The sequence below is a fragment of the Condylura cristata genome, unplaced genomic scaffold (genome assembly GCF_000260355.1).
Source record: "Condylura cristata isolate star-nosed mole 26May11 unplaced genomic scaffold, ConCri1.0 scaffold00022, whole genome shotgun sequence".
Classification (NCBI taxonomy): Eukaryota; Metazoa; Chordata; class Mammalia; order Eulipotyphla; family Talpidae; genus Condylura; species Condylura cristata.
This window is the reverse complement of record NW_004567123.1, coordinates 21,733,118-21,756,413: the sequence shown is the minus strand read 5'-3', so window position 1 is coordinate 21,756,413 and position 23,296 is coordinate 21,733,118. Positions and strand designations below refer to the sequence as shown.

At 49.6% G+C, this 23,296-nt stretch overlaps 1 protein-coding gene across 5 annotated transcripts in view; it reads right to left on the bottom strand.

The window, feature by feature from the left end:
• SNPH (syntaphilin) overlaps positions 1 to 18,484 on the bottom strand; it is a 33,579-nt gene extending 15,095 nt beyond the window's left edge. For all 5 annotated transcript variants that reach the window (XM_012728261.1, XM_012728260.1, XM_004687331.2 and 2 more), the window contains exon 1: positions 18,378 to 18,484. The gene's annotated coding sequence lies outside the window, so the exon portion shown is untranslated. The remainder of the gene's footprint in view (positions 1 to 18,377) is intronic.
• Positions 18,485 to 23,296: the final 4,812 nt, after the last annotated feature.

Sequence of the window (23,296 nt, the reverse complement as noted above, 5' to 3'; positions counted from 1 at the left end):
AGGGCGTAGTTCCTATTTTAAGAGCTCTCTGACTCAATAATTTTTCCTCTTTTCTGAGAGGCAATTAACCTAACAAAAAGGGTTAATGGCTTTGGGCTCAAATATATCTGGACTGGAATCCTAAACTCCACCATGAATCATTACGGCAGCAGGAGTGACCCCACTCTAAGCTTCAGTATCCTTCTCTGTGCAATGGGGCCAAGCACAGTTGTGCAAGAAGATGGTCATGGCCAGTGGCCACTTGTGTTAGCCTGTCCGGGGGGAGGCACTCCATCAACAGTAGTGCTTCTTTGATTCATCGAAATACAGTCTTATTCTTAATGTCTTTATCCCAGCCCCAGATCTTTTTTTAAAGATTTATTTATTTACTCATAAAGAACTGGAGGGTACAGGCCAGAGGTGCAGGGGCGGTGAGAGGATTCACCAGAGACAGAGCGGGGAGCAGAATAGGCAGATCTATGAAGTACACTGCTGAGGGGAGCAGCGGGCGGGTCAGGAGAGGTCTGTCTGACATATAGGTCACCTCCGGGGCAGGCAGGGATCGAACTCATGCGGAAGTGGCTTAAGCTTCTTAGTGCTGTGGTCTAACCCACTGTGCCACCAGGGAGGGCCCTGAAATATTTTAATAGTTTGCATCTCAGAGTCCTTTATTTTGACATAGGTCTGCTGGTGCAATGGGTTAAAGCACAGCACTATGAAGCTATCTGCAGCCACTGCAGTGCAAGTTCAATCCCCAGCCAGGGAGGTGACACACATGGCACAGCAGACTTCTCCTGTCTCGCCTGCTGCTCCCCTCAGCAGTATTTCACTCCATTTGCCTGTTCTGCTCCCCACTCTGTCTCTGTCTCTGGTGAATCCTCTCACCCCCTGTACCCCAGTTCTGTATGCATAAATAAATAAATCTTTTTTAAAAAATGGGGGTGGTCACAAAGCAGTCACTGTCCACCAAACCACAGCACGTCAGGAGATCGCCACTTTGCTCTAACAGAGTGAATGTGTCAGAAGGTGAATGAGTCAGGACGGGCTCCTGGTCTGACAGGACGTCGCCAGCACCTTGCTGCTCTTCCTGGGTCTAAGATGCCACCATGTTTCCTAGACAATGCTGCGGCCTCACCCCACAACCACCAGCAGAGCCAGAGGGGCCCTTTGGCACAGGAGTCAGGTCATACCGCTCCTCTGCTCCAACCTCTCCAGTTGTCCCACCCTGAACCCCAAGTCTCTGCTTTGGTTGCCATAAAGCCCCCCGTCCATATACCCTGTCCAGCCCACCTTCTCACTCTGAACTCACTGTTGCCCCCTCGAGCGCTGGGCTCTGGCCTCACCCAGCCTTGCACACTCCCGCCGTGACCATGCCCCGCCTCTGCCCAGGACATCCTCCCAGGTCCCTGTCCTGTGTCTTCTGTCTCCCTCTCAGGCCTTTGCACCAGTGTCACCTTCTCAGTGACCCCTACCTGGTCACTTTATTTAAAATAAACCCACCTGTTTGCCCAGATGTTGCTTGATTTCTTAGCAACATCTAATATATATTCATTTTTTTGGTTCTTTAGAATCGAAGTTCCAGGAAAGGATATTTGCCCATTTTGTTCTTTACTGGTTCCCAGCAAGTTACCAGTGAGTACCCCAGGGGCACATGCCCGCTAGCTGAATGAGTAAGCGGGTCTGCTCTGACCTGTGCTAATGCCATATCCGAGTACATGCGGACTGCTCACAAATCGTACACGGGGTTAAAACGACACAAAGCTTTGTGGTGGTGTATTTGTATTGTTGTGGTCCTTTTTACACATCATGTCCTATTTACGCGGACTTGTCTCTTCTATGGGATTTTGAGCCAGAAGTTACGCATCGATGAAGCCTCAATATCTAGTAAGGACTGAAAAGCAAAGCACTTAACAATAGCATCTTGAGAGGATGAAAGCGACAGTTTTAAAGGTGCCGTTTCATCAGCGTCCGGCAGGGCACGCCCCTCGGGCTCTGGGTTTATTCTCAACCCACTCCTTGCTCCCCCACAGGGCGTTCTCCCGTCTCACCACCCAGGGGGCTCCGAGGTCACAAACTAGCTTGAGGGCACAGGACAAGCGTGGTCACGCTGACAGCCCGACTCAGAACTGATCCGTCGCCTCTGAGAATTTCATCTCTACACTCTGAAAACCAATCACTGTGTCAACAAACCCAAATCCTGACACGGTCCCCAGAGAAAGATAAAAGATATATAAAGACAGCCAGGTCTTATTATTTGGTTTCTGCACCTGTGAGCCCTGTACATGCTAAAACATATCTGTAACCCCCAAATCAACACACGTGCTTCTTTCAGAACATTTGTGACATGCACAGGCCCAGGAGCCCTGTGAGCACGTCCCCAGCCGAGGGCAAACCAGGTACGCTCTTGGCTCACTTCTCAGGCTGCACACAAGCGTCTCGCCTGGCCTATTCACGGCCACTTTTTGCACACATCGTGCTTTTGGTAGGAGGTGTTGAGGGTTAAAGAGTCCCAGCAAGATGCTGAGGGCTGTCTGTCCTCCCCATCCGAGAAAGCTGTTCTTGGGGAGGAAGTAAGTGCTGGGTGAGCTTCCTTCAGGCATGAATTATGGTGCTGCTGGCAGGGGTTCAAGGTAAACAAATCGATAATACACATTAAAGAAGGTGTCTTTAAACGGAAACGCTCGCAAAACAAGGTTACGTATTGATAGGCCGAAGCAAATGCGTCCCTGGGAGCCACACGGGCAGCGTCACAAAAACCAGCTCGACGTACTAAGCCCAGCTGGCCAGCACAGTCCCACAGAGCGGACTGGCCGAGTTTACATACGAGTGTGCACACGAGATCACACTCATCCGGCCATGGGATGTACCGACGCGCTCTGCTCCACGTGCTGAACACCAGCTCCAGCGCCAGGGGCCCCTCAGGTCTCCAAGGGCTGCAGTGACCACAGGAAAGAGTTTAGGTGCGTGAGTCAGACCCTCTGGATTCAAATCCCAGCTCGCCGCAAGCTGTGGCCTCCACGGCCCATTTCCTTAAGTGTGAGTGAGTGACTCATCGTCATGCCATAAAATGAGGCTGTTAGGTGCCTGGCACATAAGCCACAGCTGGGATAGTTTCCAGCAGGCACGGGGACAGAGCGTTTTAAGGACTATTTGCCTAAGGGGACTGAGGACAGACAAACTTGCGGCCCTCCATGTCTTCCTCAGCAGGCTGGCCTCCGGCTCTCACTGGCCCGGGCACCCGCCTGCCACACTGTCACCAACAGTTTGTAGACCAGGACCCAGCGAGGGACCAGCGGTCAGAGCTGGGTGGTGCCTAGCAGCAGCCGGGCAGCTGCAGAGGCCCCAGACTGGCAGCCCACAGACCACGTGATGCCGTAGACTTTTCCATGGCCTGTGTGTGTGTTCACTTTCATTTCATTTATGAATCGAGATACTATTTTAAAATCCAGATTTCTGGTTTGTTCTAACCAAAAGATCTTGCATTTCTGTGCCTGTACCTCTGTGCCTGGCTGAGGCAGGGAAGTGGCTACTTCTGCCAGCATTCTCACTCCTACGCCTCATCTCTTCTATTTGCAGCCGCCTTGCAGTGGTGTTTGGAACCTCCAGTCCATCCACCCCATGTTATAGGTCAGGGTCTGAGGGCGCGCTTGGGTAGAAATGTCCCAGGTAAATTGGTGGTAGAATTGGGATTTGAACCCTGGACTTGCAGCTCTGAATCTGGGGCACTAGGTCACGCAAAGAGGGTAGAAACACAGAACACAGGGGTTGGGCTGTGGACGGAAATCCTGTTCAGAAAAGGTAGCCAGGCTGGAGAGGAACAGCAGAGAGCACAGTCTCCCACTGCAATTAGCAAAAAGCTCTCTTCTTCCCACCCGCTGGCGGACGCTGACCTCCCTCCCCTGTGAGACAAAGTCCCGCAGAGCTCTGTGGACGCGGCACACACAGGTGTCCGGCCCACCTGTCTTTCTGCCCAGGCAAGCAGCGATCTTCATAAGCGAGGGAGGCCCGAGTGTGGACACAGGGCACTCTGCTAGGGCAGAAGCCGGCGAGAGAACCTAGTTCTTCGCAGAGGACTGGCCATGAGCTTTAGCTTCCTCATCTGCAAAATCGGGTTCCAGCTGCGAAGATTTGCGCAGATAACGCTAAACCTGCCACACACTGCCCAAGGGCCACTAGTTTCTTTCTCGTATTTAATAAGCCAAGGACCACAGACAAGTGGCTAATTCATCCCAAGAAGGTCATGGGATTAAAGCAAGCTCCTTTAGCCCTGATGGGGTAATTTTTAAATGTTAAATATCATTGTGTTTATGAAAGTAGTTATTATAGTTATACAAATGGTAGCACACACATATCTCAAAAAAAAAAAATCTCTAGTTTTGTTGCTCAAAGAGAAGCCACTGATTAATGTGAAGGCAACTCCTTCCACTTTTTTTCTAAGCACGGGAAAAAGTCTTTTGGGGGATGGTTGTTATAAATACCTTTATATCTTTAAAAAATTTAACATGGTTTAAGAATTGCCAATTATAAGATATATACTTTCTGGAAGCATTTTATGGGCCATGTAATATTTCATTTCATGGGTCCATTATTGTTAACTTCCCCCTGTTGAACATTTAGACTTTCTCACTATAGAAAATAATGTCAGAGCAGATGTCTCTGTGAATAATTATTTTTCTGTATTTAGAATTATTTCCTCAGGCTGTTCCCAGTGGTGAATCGATAGAGTCAATGAACGTGCTGTTCTATAGGGCTGAGTTGCCACTGATGTTTCTACCCATAACATAGGCCTGTCAGCTGTGTTTTCTATTTGACAAAACCAGTGCCTTCATCTGGCCTCCTAAAAGGCCAGGCGTTCAAGACCAAACAGAACTATCCAAGCTCTCTCTGTATCTTTGGCCTGTGGCAAGTATCTTCACCCCTCTGTGGCAAGGGGAAAACTGAGGCCTCCTGGAGAAACTTTGCTCAGAAGTGGCCTACCTTTAAGATTAAAGCAAGTGCCCAAAGCTCCTGCCTTCTCCTAATTACTGTCCTTCCTATCAGCATGACCGTTGTGGCAGGGGTTCAGTCAATATTTACCCAGTGTCTATTGTGCTCTGTGTTGTGGACGTGCCAGGGATTGGTTGGGCAGGGGCGGGAGGGCATCTCTGCATAAGGGGCGTCACCCTCAAGCAGGATTCTGAAGAACGGATATGGAGCTGTGGAGGAGGATCCCAAAGTCAGTGCAGGGGCAGGGCTAACATCAGAGGCACAGAAGAGTGCAGAAGCTAAAGGGGCTGGGCACTGCTAGCCCATGCTAGGGGGAGTGGTAGGGAGAGGGGGAGGGGAGTGGCAGGAAGGCTGGGCGCTGGGGGAGCCCCTTGGACTCTACAGAACACAGTGCAGAGCAGAGAAATCACAGGTCAGGTTTAGGCCATGAAAGATAACCCTGCGCTAGTTCTGCTGAGAATGGGCTGGAAGGGCTGCAAGAGACGACAGAGAGCTAGGGTGGGAGTAGAGGAGGAAGTGAGCGAAGCAGAGGTGGCCTTCGGGGAAATTTAGGAGGTAGGGCCACAGCAAGCAAGGGAGGGGGGAGAGTCGTGATGACACCCAGGCCTCTGGGCAGGGTGGACCCCAATCACAGTCTACCCTGTGCTCAGCCCGTGCTTCTCCCTTAACAGAACCTTGGTTTTATTCAGAGTTGGCCATAAGCCCAGCTTAAAACAGACAAATTTCTAGAATGGCATTTCTGGCCTGTGTGCTGTGAACAGCAACATGTGGGCTTGAGGAACGAGCTTGTTACTCGGCCTGCAAGGGCCCACAGAGAAGTGGGCACGATGCCTTCGAGCTTGGCATACTCCCAGGTGCTGGGAATGGGCTGGGTTCAGGACCAAGGCCGAGCAAAAATGCCTGCTGAAGGGAGTCAGCCAGCCAAACAGTGACCTGGGGGCCAGCATTCTGTCACCCATGTCCAGGAGAGACAGGCAGTGGCATTCCCAGGCCCTCTCCTGGCACCTGGACTGACGGGATCCCAGCCAGGGCTCCTAGGTCCAGAACCCTTGTTTAAAGTTTTAAACCTTGTTAAAGCTTTAACATGGCTTAAGAATTGCCCATGATAGGATATATACTTTTGAAAAACATTTTATGGGCTGCATAATATTCTATTTCATGGGTCTGTCATTGTTAACTTTCCCCTATTGAACATTTAGACTTTCTCACTGTAAAAAAACAATGTTAGACTAGATGTCTATGTGAATAATTATTAAAATGTATTTAGAATTACTTCCTCAGGCTGATCCCGAGGAAATACACAGGCCAGAACTGCCACTCTAGAAATGTGTATGTTTTAAGCTGGGTTTATGGCCAACTCTGAACCAAAATAAGGTTCTGTTATTAAAGGACAAGCATGGACCTACGAGCCCTGACTGGGACCCCATCAGCCCAGTGCCAGGAAAGGGCCTGGGAATGCCACTGGCCGTCTCCTGGACATGGGTGGCAGAATCCTGGCGGCGGGACGCTCAGGCTCTGTCACTGACTCGTAGGCCTAAAGGGCATCTCTCTGGACCTCCTGATACCTTATCCCATAAACTGCGCATATCACAATGCCTCAAAGAGCTGTTGTGACCCCTGCCTTCCCTGCCAGTCTTGCCCTGCACCGAACTTTCCCGGCCATCTTCACAGACCATCACCCTGTGGGCCACCTTGTGTGCCTGTGCAGGCCCTCTGCCTAGAAAGCCTTGCAAGCTTCTTCTCCCCAGGCTTAATTCCAGTATGGATGCCTGTGCTCAGCTTCCCAGGAGACAGAGATCAGAACCCTGCCTTGGTGGCCCCTTACACACACTCTCAGAGCACATCTTACACCTATAGGACATACTGTTCACAGACCTCTTACCTGTGGGCCTGTCGTTTAGGGAGTTTGGGGATTTCTAAGTCTATACACCCCCCTCACCCAAACACACACATGGTTTAATTCAAACATGAAGTACTAATGAGCTGTGAAAGGGCTCTGGTGGAAGAGGTAATGAGGCTCACCCAGGTCTGCCCAGCCAAAGCAAAGCCAACAAGGTTGCCCAGTGCTGCCCAGCCAGCAAAGCCCTGGTGCGCAGTTCAATAAATCTTCCTCAATGAAGACATGGTTCTTGGGCCTCACTGGTGTGTAGGGGTTAAAGCGCAGCACTATGAAGCTCTCTACAGCCACGCAACACGGGTTCAATCCCCAGCCAGGGAGCTGACCCACATGGCACAGCAGACCTCTCCTGTCTCGCCCGCTGCTCCCCTCAGCAATGTACTCAGTCTGCCTGTTCTGCTCCCCACTCTGTCCATGGTGAATCCTCTCACCCTCTGTACCTCTGGCCCTAGTTCTTGTATGCATCAAAAAATAAATCTTTTTTTTTTTTTTTAAACTACATGGTTCCTCCTCTTCTTCCTCCCACATACCTCTGGGTGGTAGCAGGTGCTACCGTGGTCACTGGAGTTGGGATAGTCAGCCAGTGTGCTCTGCCCCAGCTCCTCACCCACAGGAATGCGCTGCTGAGCCATCCCCCAGACAAAGTGAGGAGGCTCAGAGAAGATATGTGACTCTTTCAGGGTCACAGGAGTAGGAGGTAGCAAGGCGCCCAGCCATGGGCCCTCTTCTCTGGAGATCAGAGGCCTGCGTAGACTCTATCCCTCCACAGGACCTTAGGGGTTTGGCCCTCTTTCCCAAAATGAGGCTGCTGGAAGGTGTGAGCTTTAGGTACTTCTAGGTCCTGTGATTCTAGATGGCAGTGGGGAAGAACTGCATTCAGAAGCAGGAGTCTGCCAGGAAGCCAGTCTATCAGCTTCTCTCTCCCTCACCCACCCACACACATGTGCAACCATATGCACACTGAATTTGAAGCTCCCATAAAGCCCTACAGGGCAAGACACAGGCTGGGAGAAAATATTTGCAAAATATTGCTTGACAAAGAACTGGTACCCCCAATGTAATTAGAAATCTTACAACTCAATGATAAGAAGACCACAAACAAGTGGTTAAATATTTTTAAAAGGCAAAATATTTCAATAGGTTCTTCACCAAAGAAGATGTATGGATGGCAAATAAGCACACAGGAAGATGTTCAACATCATTGCTCATTAGGGAAATGCAAAGGAAAGTCATAGGTGTTATCACTGCACATCTGCCAGAAAGGCGAAAGTTAAAAGGCAAACCATGCCAGGCATCAGTGAGGATGTGAAGGAACTGGGACTCTCAGATTGTGCTGTTGGGAATTTAAAATGGGTACACAGTTTTGGAAAACATGGGCAGTTGCTCAAAAAACAATATATACATATATATACATACACACACACACACACATATATATGTACCAAATGTTAGCTTCATCATAGGGATTTACCCAAGAGAATGGGAAAGGACAACCATAACAAGTGTTACATACAGGGCCCTCCCTGGCGGCGCAACGGGTTAGGAAGCAGCATTGCAAGATGCACTGCACAGATGCTCAGTGAAAGTTCGATCCCCAGCCCCGGAGCTGACCCACACGGCGCGGCAGACCTCTCCTGACCCGCCCACTGCTCCCCTCAGCAGTGTACTTCGTCGATCTGCCTGTTCTGCTCCCCAGTCTGTCTCTGAGGAAACCTCTCACCGCCCCTGCACCTCTGGCCTGTACCCCAGTTATGCACGAATAAACAAATCATTTTTTAAAAAAAGTTTTACATACAAATGCTCATGACAATTTATTTGTCATAGCAAAAAACTGGAAAAACACAAATGTCCATCAACAGAAGAATGCATCAACAAATCATGGTTTATCCTTGCACACAATGAACTACTACTCAGCAACGAAAGGAATAAACAATCAACTACTACAACACAAATCTCAAAATAATTATATTGAAAGAAGCCAGAACCCCCCAAAAATGCGAAGAATCTATAATGGTGGAAAGCAGGTCAGTGATGGCCTGGAGATGAGGTGAAAGGGAAAGTATGAGAGCGAAGAATCCAAAGCAGTGAGAGGAAACTTTTGGAGACGACGAATAGCTCAACATCTTAGTCATGGCAATGATTTCATGGGTTCTACATTCTGTCAAAATTAGCAAATTGTACATTTTCAATATGCACATTGATTACACTTCATGGAAGCTGAGAGGAGGAGGGGAGAGCGATGGGAGACAGAAACAGGAGGGGCCTTTTGGGGGGCCAGGCACACACATCACATGCACCCAGACATGCACACTAAGCCCGAGCTACAGCAGCGCCGTGGCAGTCTCCCCAGTCCTCACCCCACACTCCATCCCCTGGGAAACCCAAGCTCCTTCTCACAAGTGCATTGTTTCCAGAGCACTTCCTGCGTGCCTGGCTTGTGCTGGGCCCGGGATTGCAGAGCTAAATCAAACTCAGTCCTATCAGCAATGCTGCTTCCCCATGTTCAACCTAGATGTCTCCCCACATGTCCCAACCACCCCAGCAAGCTGCTTCACAGGAGCCGCAAGAGCTCTTATTTCTGGACCTGATTCTGTTCCCAGCCTTGCCACCTCTAGGGAGAAAGCCTTCAAATAGCTCACAACTCCAGCAGAATTTGGTCTTTTATCTCTGCTAAACAGACATCCAAGTCGAAGCCCAACTGATTTCTAATAATTGACTAATGAGATCTGAGTTCAGCCTTTACAGAATCACAGAGATTCAGGGCAGGGAAGAATCTAATGGCTTCAAAGTTCAACATTCATCTGACTGAGGCTCCGTTTCTCAAAAAAACATTTTGGTCTGCAGTCACCCAGACACAGTTTCAACACCCCAGTGAAGGAGCATTTGTTGCAAAACCAAGAAAGGGGTGGTTTTTTGGGTTTCTTTTTGGAGAACAGAATAGGCAGATTTATTAAAATACACTGCTGAAAGAAGCTCAGGCGAGTCAGAAGTCTGTGCCAGAAAACCACGCATGTCATATGGTTCTTTCCTAACTGTGGACAGAAGGAAACTGGCGTTTATTAAGCACCAGCTGGGGGCCTCCCACCTGTGGGATTTCTGATCCAGCTTACTTCTCACACTAGTTTTATTCCTATTGGGCCAGGATTATGATTCGGACGCCCATTTTTCCTATTGAGGAGAGGAAGGGTCAGTGACCACGCCTCTGCCCACCGCCACTCCAGGGCGGGGAGGGGGCCTGACGCCACCGTGGCTCGGCACCTGGTCCGTCCGTCCCCCCCCACCCCCATGGTTGCCCTCTGGATTCTGTTAGTATCGGCCTCCTGCCTGTCCCAATGAACGAGGCCCACCCTCTCCCAGGCATTTCCCAGAGTGAGGCGCCCCTTCTCTGTGGATGGGAAAGGGCCCCGCAGGAAGTCACAAACAGGGACTTGGCTCACGCTGTCCTCCAGCCCCAGGCTGGTCTCTGAGGGCAGGGCCTGGGGGGCAGGCTGGAGTCAGGTGGCCGCCACACTGGGGGAGAGCAGAGACAGCACCCCAGCCTGGGGTGGAAGGCGGCCAAGGGGCTCTTAGGCAGCAGAGGCTCAACACGCCTTTCTCTGGCCCCGAGGCCGACTCACCCCATCAGGCTCAGGACTGGTAGCCTTGTCCTAAGAGCCCAGTGAAGGGCCAAGGAGGGAAGAATGGACATTAGCAGGCCTGAGAGAACAGATGGCGAGAAAGAGAATGAAGATAAAAGGAGAATGACAAGGTAAAAAGGGGTGCGGAGAAAGTGGGCTCTGGCATCAGCTACTTGCAAGCGGGGTCACGCAGCAGCTTCGAGGCTTGGGCCCGCGCTTTGGCCCCCCATCACGCGCCTCCCGCGCTGTGTGATGCTTTCCTCCACAGGCTGCCTGGACCATGCCACGTGCCCAGTGCAGCTGTTACTATCAACCTGGGCAAGAGGTGGGACTGGTGGGGGGAGAAGCAACGAGGCCAGTAGAGAGGAACGTCTGGGGTCATGTGCTGAGGCCAGCCGCGCTCACACAGCAGAGCTCAGCAGGTCACGTCTCCTTTCCGGAGATGATGGATCTCTCCTTGAGATCAAGGCCCAGGCGCCCAGACAACATGCCTGAGTCTCAGGCTAATGGGTGGCAGCACTGGAGAGGAGCCTGGCCCTGGCTCCTAGATGGTCCAGGACGCCTCATAGATAGGAGCTGACCCCCACCCCCTCTGCTTTGTGGGCCACAATTGAGGGAGGTGACCTTTGGCAGGTGCCTTGGACAACTGTCCTGCAATGCTCAGCGCAACTCTCAAAGAAACAATTGACTGCCCTTTGCGGAAGCCTGCCAGACTGGTGGGCTCAGACTGGTGGGCGCACTGCCCTGGGACCTGCTGACATGACCTCGTCCTGCTCCTCTCCCTTTCCCCAGGCCTAGTCTGCCAGCCCTTACACTATTGCTCCAGCTCCTCCTCTTCTACCTACTCCTCCTCCTCCAGGAAGCCTTCCCAGATGGCCTCATCCTACACCCACTCTTGTATAATTTACGACCAGCCCTCACCTGGATTGCTGGACTATCAAGCACAGCTATTCCAAACACTCTCACACTATCCAGGTCCTTCTGGAACATGCAGGACTCTTGTGAGCAGCCTAGAGTGGAAGCCAAGCCTTAGAAACATACTGTTTTGTGGTGAGACAGTATTTCAATTTAGAATGCTCCTCCTTGAACGCCTTCTTGGCTGGCATTGGTAAATGCCGGAGGGAAGCCCAGGCTGTCTTCCATGACTGGACTTTGAGTGCCTGCAGACAGGTGCCTGGAAGACAACTCTTCTGCCATGATAGTGTGGGAAGCCACATCCAATATACTCTGTGGTTCTATAACTCCAGCCAGCTTCTTCTTTCCTCATCTCTAAAACTCCCTGCCCCACCATGCCTCCCATGTCGGAGATGGTGGTTTTATTATTTCATGCATTCATCACTGTTGGTCACTTATTCAGAGATGGTGTGGCTTAGAGAAATGCACACAGCCTCCATGCCCAGCAGGCACTTCGGTGCAGGCTGGCTTCACACAGCGGTGCAACTCCACACCAAGCTCCTCTCTGAGCTCTTGTCCTCCTCTCTGAAATGCGGGTAACATATGCTAAGTGGGCCCAAACTGCCTTGGGGCCTTCTTGTTTCCTCTGACCCATCTGTGTTTTGGCCTTTCTTCTGGATCTGTCCCATTTTCCCAGTACTTCAATAATGCAGCCTCCCCGTCACTGACTGCTGGGAGGCTGGCACGGTGCTGAGTGCTTGTGATGGAGATACTATTCCATCCACACTTCCCACCCATACAGCAGGTACGACTGTGGAGTTCACACCTGGGGAGAATATTCCACGTTCGGGGCCTGAGCACCCTCCACGTGGCCTTATAGACTAGCGAGCTCCCTGAGGGTAGCGGCACAGTGTCCACTGTCCATTCAAGGAAACACTCATTTGCATTCTCCCACAGTGGCCAGAATAAAGCCTTACCACAGCAGGTGCTTGATGAATATTTGATTAACTGGGGTCACAAAAATATAAGCTGTCATTTGAACCCCAGAAAGCCAGTCACTGGGCCCCTCCTGCTAGTGAGGGGCTCCTCTGAGGTCCTTCCCTGAGAAGGCACTAGCATTTCTCCACAACCAGACCCCAGCTTTCTCCAGCGGGACCATGTGGGGCTGTGTGTGGAGAGATGGCTTGCTGTCCAGACTTCTCCAGAGCCAAGCCGCGGTAGCAGGACCTGCTTACAAGGCCAGCAGGGCTGGAAAGAACAGGAACCGCCCCTCCCACTGAGGAGCTGCCAGAGGCTCTCCTCACGCCTGTCTCTCACAGGCCTTCAGCCAAGTTCCCTCTTCTGAGGCTGCCACTCCCACTTCCAGAGACCCTGTGTTTGGGAGACCCAGCCAGCGCAAGCTTCAAGGGGGCACCGGGTGTTTGGAGGCCTCTGTCCCTACAGACTGAGTCCTGGGAGGACTGTTGAAAGGGAGGGGGCACAATGAGGGCCTTTGAAGCTGGGGCCCCGCAGCCAATCACCTTGCCAAAGCAAGGCCAGCCTCCTAACCTTGCAGAGAAGGCACGCCCCGCCCCGGGCTCGAGCCGTCCAGCCGTGTTGCCCTTCCGGCCCATCCTCGGCCTGCGTCTACTGAGCCGTGTGGCCGGCATGTAGAACTTTATATCAGAGGACACAGACTGATGGCCTGACACAGGCACATCTAATGTGTGCGCTGAAAAATGTGGCCTAGTTTGCCACATTTTAAAGATCAAAAAACAACACAAGCATCCAGATGTCTAGCTTATAAACCAGAAGCTCTGAAACCTTGGGCCCACATTTTTTGCACGGTAAGAATGGTGGGGCATCAGGTTAGCAGTTATCTCTCCCAGGCAAGCCCTTCCCAATTTGTGACGAGTACCCACCAAGTTGTTTTGTCTCTGTAGACAGTCAGGTTTGAGGCCCTTGCTTTACATGGTCCCTTATGGCATGTAGCCCTCTAGTGACCTGGTGTGGTGAATGGACTTGGTTCTCCATTCTACAGATGAGAAGACAAAGGTTCTGAGAGGGAAAGTGACCAGGCCAGGACTAGAATCCAAGCAGCCAAACACAAGGATATAAGTCTGCAGTAAAGTGGGCAAGATATGGACAGTGCAGTGAGCTTTTAACAAAGCAGAATGTGTTCAGTTTGAAGAAATGAATACCTCCCCCCCGATGTTATATAACCTTCTTTGGGGTGTTTTTGAGGTGTTAGAATGCTCTTCCCCTCACTGTAGTATTAGTAAACAGAACTCTATTTAAGTGTCATCTGGCAAAAGAACAAGTTGGCCAGTCTGGGGCAGAGCCCCAGCGCCCTGATCTAAGCTGAGAGCCACCGCCCGGCCAGGTGTCCAGGGCAGCCCCCAACCAGCTCTACAAGCATCAAAGTCTGGGCTGACACGCTCCCCACACCTCCTGATTCAAACCAAACCCCAACCCAAAACCCAAACACCTCTCTCTGTCTCTCATCCTACTTTGAAGAGGTGGTTCTAAATCATCACTTTCTTGAGCCCTCTCCCTCTAGCAACCCCACAGCACACGTTCATGCCTCTTGTGAAATGTATTTCACTCTGCCTCAAGTTAAAAGTTATCTGTATCTGACCCCCTTTGTACCCCCCCCAAAGTGGCTCTAGAACAGAAGAAAGCATTGCCGAACTGTTAGCCAGTCAGAGTCTGAAGAGCCCTCAGGAATTGCCTCCTCTGACTCCTGTGTTGCAGAAAGCCAAGCACCTGCCTCAGGCCACGCAGGCAGCTGGCGGCAGAGCTGTGAGGACACAAGTCTCCCAACTTCTTGATGCTGGCTCTTTCCACCACACCAGGCTGTTCCAGACTCTCCCTTTCAGTTGGCTCTGCACTTCAATTCAGAGGACAGGGCTGAGAGTGTGACAAACACTTCACAGAAAAATATCTGTTCAGGAAGAGATACAAAACCAGCCAGGGAATGCAGGCCACCCTTTCCCAAGGGTTCTCAGCTCTAGCTTCCTGTCATAGGCCTCCAACCTTCCCTGAGTGCGAGTGGGCCACCAAAGTAAGAAATGGCCTGCAGGCCTCAGTTACCTGGGTGCAGAAACCCCTTCTGGCTCAGAAATACCATCCCCACCAGAACAATACTATGATGCTGGTCTTTCTGGGTAACCTTAGGGAAATGCCTTTACCACTCTGGGTGCTAGGTGGAATGCTGAGAACAGAGGAGGAAGAGCTCTCTAAGTCTACTGGATGACTGCAGGGACTAGGCAAGCTTTCCTGGAGGAATTTCAGTGCTATGCTTCTAGAAGCTTCTAAGGACAGGAAAGGTTCTGTTCTGCCCAGGACAAATGGATAGTTCCAACAGAACTATGCCACAGACTGAGCAGACTTTGGTCAATTTTTCGGTTGCTGGAGTCAAAAGTCAACTAGTTTTCATGACTGTTTAGAAACACTCTAAGCTGAGCGTCATCATCATCATCATCATCATCATCATCATCATCATATCAGCAGCAGTCACATTACTAGATATAATATAAACTCGATGTAGAAAATAAAATGATAATGGTATCAGCTCTCTAAAGCTTTCCTGACCCCTGAGTAGGAAAGACCAGTCCCTTTCTCTGTCTCCTATGACAGCCCATGTTACTACTGTGCACCAGAGCTCCCAGACACTTCATCATGTGAGTGTGTGTAGGTGTTTGGCTCCTTCTGTTATATGTGAGCCTCGGAAACTGGAGACAACCTCTTACTCACTGAGCCCAGGGCCTGGCTAATGTAATAAACAGATTTGGCCAATGCTTATCTAGGTAAGGAGTCCCCTCTGTGCCTATTCTGGGACAAGGTGGTATTTGGGCCTTTTATGTAGGATGGGGACACTGACTCTCAAAGGAAAGGGTTCCCCCGCTACTCCATCAGTGAGAAGGCTCAGACTGACCCCTAGTACAGTGCATTTTCAGATAAACTTTCTAGGATTCTATAACACACCAGCCTGATAACTCTGGGAAACACTTGCTTCTCGGACCTGGCTTTCTCACTTATAAAACCAATAAAGGTCTAGTGTGATACAATTACAGTGGATTTTCTGAGAAGTCAATATGTGAACCCATGTAAAACAACACATGGAAAGTCACAAAAAGGTGGCTGCCACATTTGTCGTTCTTGTTGATAAAGGGGCACCCCGTTGCCCATCAGCCAAGCAGAGACTGCCCTGAAAGGAAGCCTTTCCCTGATCTGCACGCTCCAGCCCAGCAAATGCCCTGCAGGAATCACTTCAAGGAAATGCCTGCACTGGTGTCGTGGACCGTCACAGGGTTCCCTACTCCAACCCCCTCTGCAGGCATGCACCCCCACATGCACGTGCACACACGCACATACAGCTGACACTGACGGCAGCAAAGTATGTAGAGGGCGTGCTCTTTCAGGCCACGGAGCACTTCTGCACTTTCAGGTATAGAATCTCGAGCTAGTGTATCTCTCTCAGCCTCAGTCTCCTCATCTTTTAAGTAGGTGCAATTCGTGGGGGCTCCCTGAGATAGGTAGTGGCCTGTACAGTTCTATTACTGATGCTGAGAATCAGAAATGATACTGAGAGTAACAGTTGTCCCATTTTTATTTAATAAATAAAGCCCACTTGACTAAGTGTCAGAACCAGAAGGGGCCATGTCACCCAGTCCTCTAACTTTGTAGCCATGGACCCAGAGGTGTGGAGAGGAGACGTGATCAATCAAGGCCTCACACACGGCAGCGTGAAGGGGGTGGGCCTGGCCAGTGAGGCCTGGGGCCTGGGTCTCCTGGTTTCCTACTGTGTCCTGTTTGGCCCGTTCATTCTCCTGTGTCCCCTTCTGACCAGACTCCTTCTCTTCTCAACCCCTCCTATGCCTTCACCTTCTCCTGCACCAGCCAGCAATGTTTGCCAGTGTCACCACTGTCGCCAGCACAATGAGCCCCTCAGCAGTAGTGATCACAACAGTCTTAGGAGTCATAATGGCAGCCAGCAGCCTGCACTGTGCCCAGTACTTAGACGTGCTTCTACCTACTGCGTCAACACATTCCCAAAGTTTCTCTCTAGTCTCATTGGCTTAGGGACATAACCCTCAAAGCTATTCGATTCAGCACTTCCTGGGCCTCGCCTGAGCCGGTGGACTCGTGGTGGGAGACACAGAGAGGAAGACAGAGCGGCTGCTCACGATCATTGGGGATTTGGGTAGATGTGGCCAGAACTTCCTTTGGTCCATCAAAATGTTCTGTCCCACTCCTCTTTACCCTGCAGTCGAGAAGCCAAACGTAACCGTGGAATAAATTGGAGCAAGAAGTGGCGAGTGCTAAGCTGGAAAGGACAGCAGGAGGAAAGATAACGAATGGAAAATAGGGACGCCCAAGGCTTGAGTGTTTTGGGAATTCGGTGAGACTCCAGGGAGGACCCTGAAGCAGCAGGGGGATCTGAGAGAAGTGAGGAAGCCTCGTCCCTGCCCTGTGGCAGACCAATACCCTGCCACGTCTGGTGCCTTAGGGACTCTGCCTGTGGCTGCCCAGATACCCCAAACCCAGTGCTGGGCTATATATCCCTCCCTTGGGGGTCACCCTTTGCTAGACTGAAGTCACAGTCCTTGCAGTGACTCTGGGTCACTCCCCAGGCTTCTGCCCGCAGCCCCACACACTCCAGCATCCCTGTTCCCCAGCAGGGACTCTGTCTGCAAGGCTGTGAAGAGACAGGCAGGTGGCAGAGAGGGAGGGGGGGTCGTAAGAGCAGCCACTCTTCCTCTCTTGCCCCCATCTACCTCGAAAGTTGTGTCCCCGAGAATGTACTATGTGCCGGGCACAGACACTATTTTAGATGTTCCACATACATCGCATTTAATCCCCACATCGATCCTCTGTGGCGTGTATCCTTACTATCAGATTGACAAACGAGGAAATGGAAGGGGAGTAGCCGACAAAGGTCACACTCCCCAGCGGTGTCGCAGGGATGTCACTGGAGGACTAGATGATGCTCCAGTTCCCTGAGGCCCACAAGGTCAATGTTTCACTCAAGAAGACCAGAGTTTAAAGAGATCGACTAAGGAAATGCCAGTTGTTTCACAGGTCTGAGTTAGATTCTGGGTTGCTTTCTTAAAGGGCCCCTCTGCCATGAGAGCTACTTGAGTGGTAGACAAAAGCCATGCACACCATCTAATCCAACACCTGCATGTAACAGCAGAACAGACAGACACCCACGCCTAGAGAATTTAAGATGGCTACTTCTGGCCTACTAGCAAGCTAAGAGACTAGAACCCCAAACTCAGGCGCCTCCCTACAACACCCTCCCTGCAGAGATCACCTTTTCCTGAGAAGCTTCTGCAGCACATCTCACTCTACCCAATGGGCAGAGAAGGCAGCCTGTGACCAGGCCCTCCTCAGCCTGAAGGGGTGAGGAAGGGAATGTGGGGTTCCCCAGGCTAGGAGATGTTCCAAAAGCCCAGTTCCCTGCCGGGAATCTGAAGGATAAAACATCACAGCCCAAGGAAGCTCCGGGGAGACCAAGAAAGACTTAGACTTTCCACTCTAGGGGTCACGGATGTTTTTTTCCAGATCTACTGCAGAGCCTGATGCTTCTGGAGGGAGTACATGAGGAAGCAGTCACAGGCACTTGACCTTGGGTTGGGTGTGGAGTTGCATCCTCCTTCCACCCCCAGGTACCCTTGTTCCTCCTCCAAGAAGAAAAAAGGCTTAAATGTTTGCCAAATGCTGGAGAAAGCAGAGAAACAGGAGTGGGGTGGTCTCTTAACCCTTCTAAACGCCCACCTTGGGCATCTTCCCTGCTGCAATCAGCATCCTCTAATTAGTGAATTTCACGGGAGAGGGGGCGCTTAGAAAGATGCAGGGGAATGAAGGGAGGGTAAGATGAGTCACAGTTAACCCCTCCTTGGTCGGTGCCCGCTAAAGGATTCTACCGCAGCCAGCGATCACCAGCTGGCCCCCCCGCTGCCTCGGCCCACCGCGGTGGCGCGCAGGGGACCCTCCCGGCTCGGTCGCGGCCTCCTCACCTGAGTCCACTCGCCCTCCGCAGCCCCGCCGGCTCGCAACGCTCCAGTCCGGCTTGGCGCAGCGCCTCTGCAGTCGTCGCTGCAGCTGCCTAGCCCTGATCAGCAACCTGCGGCGGTGGGGGGAAAGGCGAGAGTCCGTGAACTCGGGCGGGGCCGCCGGGGACACCCGGGCAGCCCAGCCCGGGCACTGACAGCTGGGCCGCCCGGCCCGAAAGCCGGTGGGGAGGCTGCCGGCCGGGTGCTGGGTCCGTTCCTCCGCGCCTTCCCTTCCCCCACCCCACCCTGGCACTGTTGGCTGCGGCGCGGGGCGGATGGGCGGTGGGCCTGAAGGTCCCCGGGGTCCCTGTCATCACCTGCGGAGGCTTCCATGGCTTCGGCTGCCCCGCCGGGCCCGCCGAACTGCTCGCCGGAGCCCCTGCTGGAGGCGGCTAGCTGGGTGCTCGCCCTGGCTGGGGCTGCCGGGAGGGAGGGGCGGAAAGGGTGAGGTGGATGGAGGGGATCAGCCAGTCGCCAGCTCGCCGGCAGCTGCGTAAGCGGCCGGTTTTCACTTTCCTTCTTAAAGAGATAGTTGGCATCTTGCTCCAGAGGGCGCTGGAGCCGAGACGTGAGCACGTACTGGGTGGGGTCGTTTCCCACCTACACACCAGACAGCACGCATGGCTGGGCGGTGGGGAGCGACAGAAAGCACAGTGGCCACTGGCGTGCTGTGTGACCCAGGGCAAGTCCCTTGGTCTCTCTGGGCCTCCGCTTTCTCATCTGTACCGTGGATGATGGCACCATCTCACTTCTGGCAGAATCGTCTTGCATCAATAGTTATTTTATTTGACTTCTTTTAGGAACGTTTTTCCATTTCTCAAACCGAGTACCTCTGAGTTTCACGGTTGTTTCAAGTGAACAGCACTTAGCCTGGCTGGAAAAACAATAGCAAGAATCTTAAATATTTGAAAATTAATGGTGTTTTTTTTTTATGTTAACATGCTTATCATTGGAAAAATGGAAAGATAATCACAATTTAAAGTTCATTAAACACCTTTCCCCTCCGTCTTTCACCGGCCACCACAGGTGAAACCATGGACAAGGGGAGGGGCAAGGAAGCTCCGTTCCTGGCTGACCCTCCCACTTCCAGCCATGCAGCTTTAGATGGGCTGGGTTTCTTAACTGCTCCATGTGAGGAGTGGGGGACAGTGGGAAGGGGCTCCTCTTTCTAATCCAGCCCTATCTGACTGATCATCTCTCTGCTCAAAACAACCCCTCACTCCTAATCTCTGTTCTCACGTCACCGTTTCAGGGAAGCCTTCCTTGACCATACTGAAGCAGCAACCCTTCCCACTGATACATTTACTGTTTGCTATCATCCCACTAGAATGTGGGACTTTGCCTTGTTCTCTGCTATGACACTTCCCTAATCCATCACAGGTGCTGAGCCACCACTAAGTGAAGGAGAGAACAAGTCTACACTAGGCCAGGTGGGTCTTCAGTAACCATGGTCCCTTAAGATTGAGACCTTAAGTCTCTGTCAACTTTGGGAAGGCTGAACTTAGTATCACTACTCTGCTCCCTAACTGAAAGAACAGATAAAGAGTTCACTGACTTTGTATGATTCTGAAATTCTGGCTGCTATTTATAGTGTATATAAAGACATAACTATTTAGGGGCCTCCCTGGTGGCCTAGGGGCTAAGTCTCAATGCTGTCACCACTATGGCCTGAGTTTGATCTCTGGCCAGGGAGCTGACCCCTATAAGGCACAGCAGCCCTCTCTGCTGGTCTGCTGCTCCCCTTAGTGTATGTCAGTGCATCTGCCTGTTCTGCTCCCCACTATGTCTCTGGTAAATCCTCTTACTCCCCGGCACCTCTGGTCTACACTTTGGCTCTTCTATGAATAAAGAAATATTTATTTGGAAGAAAAAAAGAAATAACTATTTAAGTTAACTGCTACTTTTAAAGGTCAACTCATTCTGTAGCTCTGATCTGTGGTAAGCATATCATTCTATAATATCTATAATCTTGCAATAAATGCCTATAAATTATTTTTCTTGCTATTTATATTTTTCTCTCTATTCAATTAGATTGAATTCTTCTACCAGGTGGCCATCATTATGTTGCACTTCGTGGAAAAACACAGCTGAATAGAAATTATAGCTGTAAAAGTCATGTGAGATAAGGTTTGCTGTCTACAAATCACTAAGGCTATTGATGAAATGCTTTTCTGCTCTAAGGCCCACCTAAATTGTATAAGTGACTTCTTTATTTTTAAAACAAAACCAAAGGCAGCCTTGTAATTACTTTTTATTAGGAGATAAATTCTGAGATTTCATTTAAGAAAGGTTTTGTGCTAGGTATTCAGAAGACTACATTTCCCAGAAACCTCTATGAGGAACTTCTCCCAAAGCAAGAGATCACATTCCTCCCATCTGGAATAGCATTTGCTAGTAGAGAATCCTATCCTGAGTATCATAAAGCATGCGACTGAGGAAAGAGTCAGTGTTTATTTATTACTGTAAATTCCAATAAATGAGTATTTTAAAGCACAAAACAACATTATTTTAAAGAAATTAATTTTGTTTTGTTCTATTGGGGAAATAAAGCCATTTAGCTTCAGAATCAATCATGGTTCCAAGTATGGGTAATTCCTCTCACTGAATGCAATAAAACCTAGATAAAACGCATGTAGCAGCTACTTAAAGGCTCTGAAAATACTAGCAGGCCAGTTAGGGAAGGAGTCAAGATCAGGCTGCCCAAAATCTGGAACTGGAGGTCACATAGAAAGATATCTTTAAAATCTCCCTTGATTTGACTTAGAAATCAGAAAAGGAGGCATTTTAATGCTCAGGTTGTAAAGGGGGGGGAGGAGGAGCTATACTTCTTTTTGTTTGAAAATCTTTTCTCCATTGTCTCATGTCTCCAGTCACTCCTGCAGTGGTGGCTGCACCAGCAGGAATCCACAGATGCCGAAAGCTCTGAGGGGAGAAACTTCTCCACTCAAAATAGCTATGGTCCGAGAGAGGGGAGTCTCTGCTATTTCTTGTCTCTTTCTGTCCTGACACCACTTGGCTCTGGATGCAGGTGCCATTGTGGGAAGCAGGCAGCAGAGTAGAGCAGTAAAGCTCTAGGCTCCAGCTCTCTGGTGAGCCCTACAGAAGAAAGCCAAATAATAATGATGGTAATAAAAGAAAGGAATTACTATTCAATTAAGCAAAATCTTGAAAGCAATTAGAAAATAATACACTCATTATTCAGGAATGACAGGAGTATAAACTTTCTCATTAGAATTATGGAGGGCAGAAAACAAACTGAAACAAAACTTTAAAACTGCTGAATGAAAAGACCAGTCAATGAACAAAAAATAAATCCTTCAGGAATGTAACATAAAGACATTCTTGATATAGGAAAACTTAAAAGATTTCATTGGTCCATAAATAGACACTTATGAAACATTCCACCTAACAAATGCAGAATATATTCTTTTCAAGTTCCAGGAAACATCCACCTTGACGGACTCTATACCATAAAGCAAACTTTTAAAAATAAAAATCACTTAAAATAGGTTCTCTAATTACAATAAGTTAGACCATAAGGGAGTCATTGAAAGATAACAGAAAGACAGAAGTCCTTTGGAAAATAACACTTCTGAATAATCTGCAGGTCTCAAGAGAAATTAGAAAGTTTTAGAACTGAATGTAAGTAAAAACAGAACAAGCTGAAATTTGTGCAGCCTGGCTCAAGCAGTAGTAAGAGGGGAGTAGGTAGCATTAAGCACCGATGAGAGGATGCTAGGGGCTAGGGAGGAAGGCTGTTGGGAGGTGGCCCTGGAACCAAAGAGTAGCACAAGTGATCCTCCTGATGGAAGTGCGCTGCTTCTTTTTTTTTTTTTTTAATTTATTTTCAGTGTTCATTTTGTGCATTTTCCCCTCTTGGTTGTAATCCCAAAAGCAGATGACTGGATTAAAAAAACGTGGTACATATACACAATGGAATATCACTCAGTAATCAAAAAAGGTAAACTTAAGCCTTTTGCAGCAACAGGGATGGAGCTGGACATGCTGCTTCTTAACTGTGGTGGTTGCTGGAGGAAATAATATATGTGATAAAATAATATATGTGATAAACTGCATATGAATGAATGTAAAACTGGTAAGATATGAATAGGTGAGTAGATTTATCGATGTCAATATCCCATGATATTATATTATCATATACAAGATGTTAGCACAGGGGGAATCTGGGTGACAAGTATATAGGACCTTTCTGTATTATCTTTCCAACTGCATGTAAGCCTTCAATTATCTCAAAGCAAAAAGTAATGAGAAGTCAACTCTCACACCTTGCTAGCAGGAGGGCAAAATGGTACATCCACTCCAGAAAAAATTTGGTAATTTCTTATAAACATGCATTGATCATGTGACCCAGCAATCACACTCATAGATATTAATCCTAAAAAGTGCAAATTCACGTCACACAAACACTGTACACAAATGTATGTAGCAGTTCTATTTACAACTGTTCAAAATCTGGGAACAACTTAAGTGTTCTTCAGGAAAGAAGTAAGCTGTAGTATATTCAGACAACAGAACATTACTTAACTCTTAAGTAGGATGGAACCACTGATACATGCAACCAATTGAATTAATCTCAAAGACTTTATACTTTGAAAGAAACCAGTCTCAAAAGGTTCTACTTATACGACACTGTCAAAAAGACAACCCTGCAGTCATGTAGAAGAGTGGCTGCCAGAGTTAGAGTGGGGGAAGCCCAGGGAGCTGTTTCTTTTGGGACCCTGGTTAAACATGACAGTGGTTGCAGGATCTATGCCTATGTTAAAATTCCTTGAACTGTGAACCAAAATGAAAAAGTCAATTTTTCTACATTTTAATTTAAAAATGCAACTTTGACATTTCAATCTTATAGTTAGTACATTCAA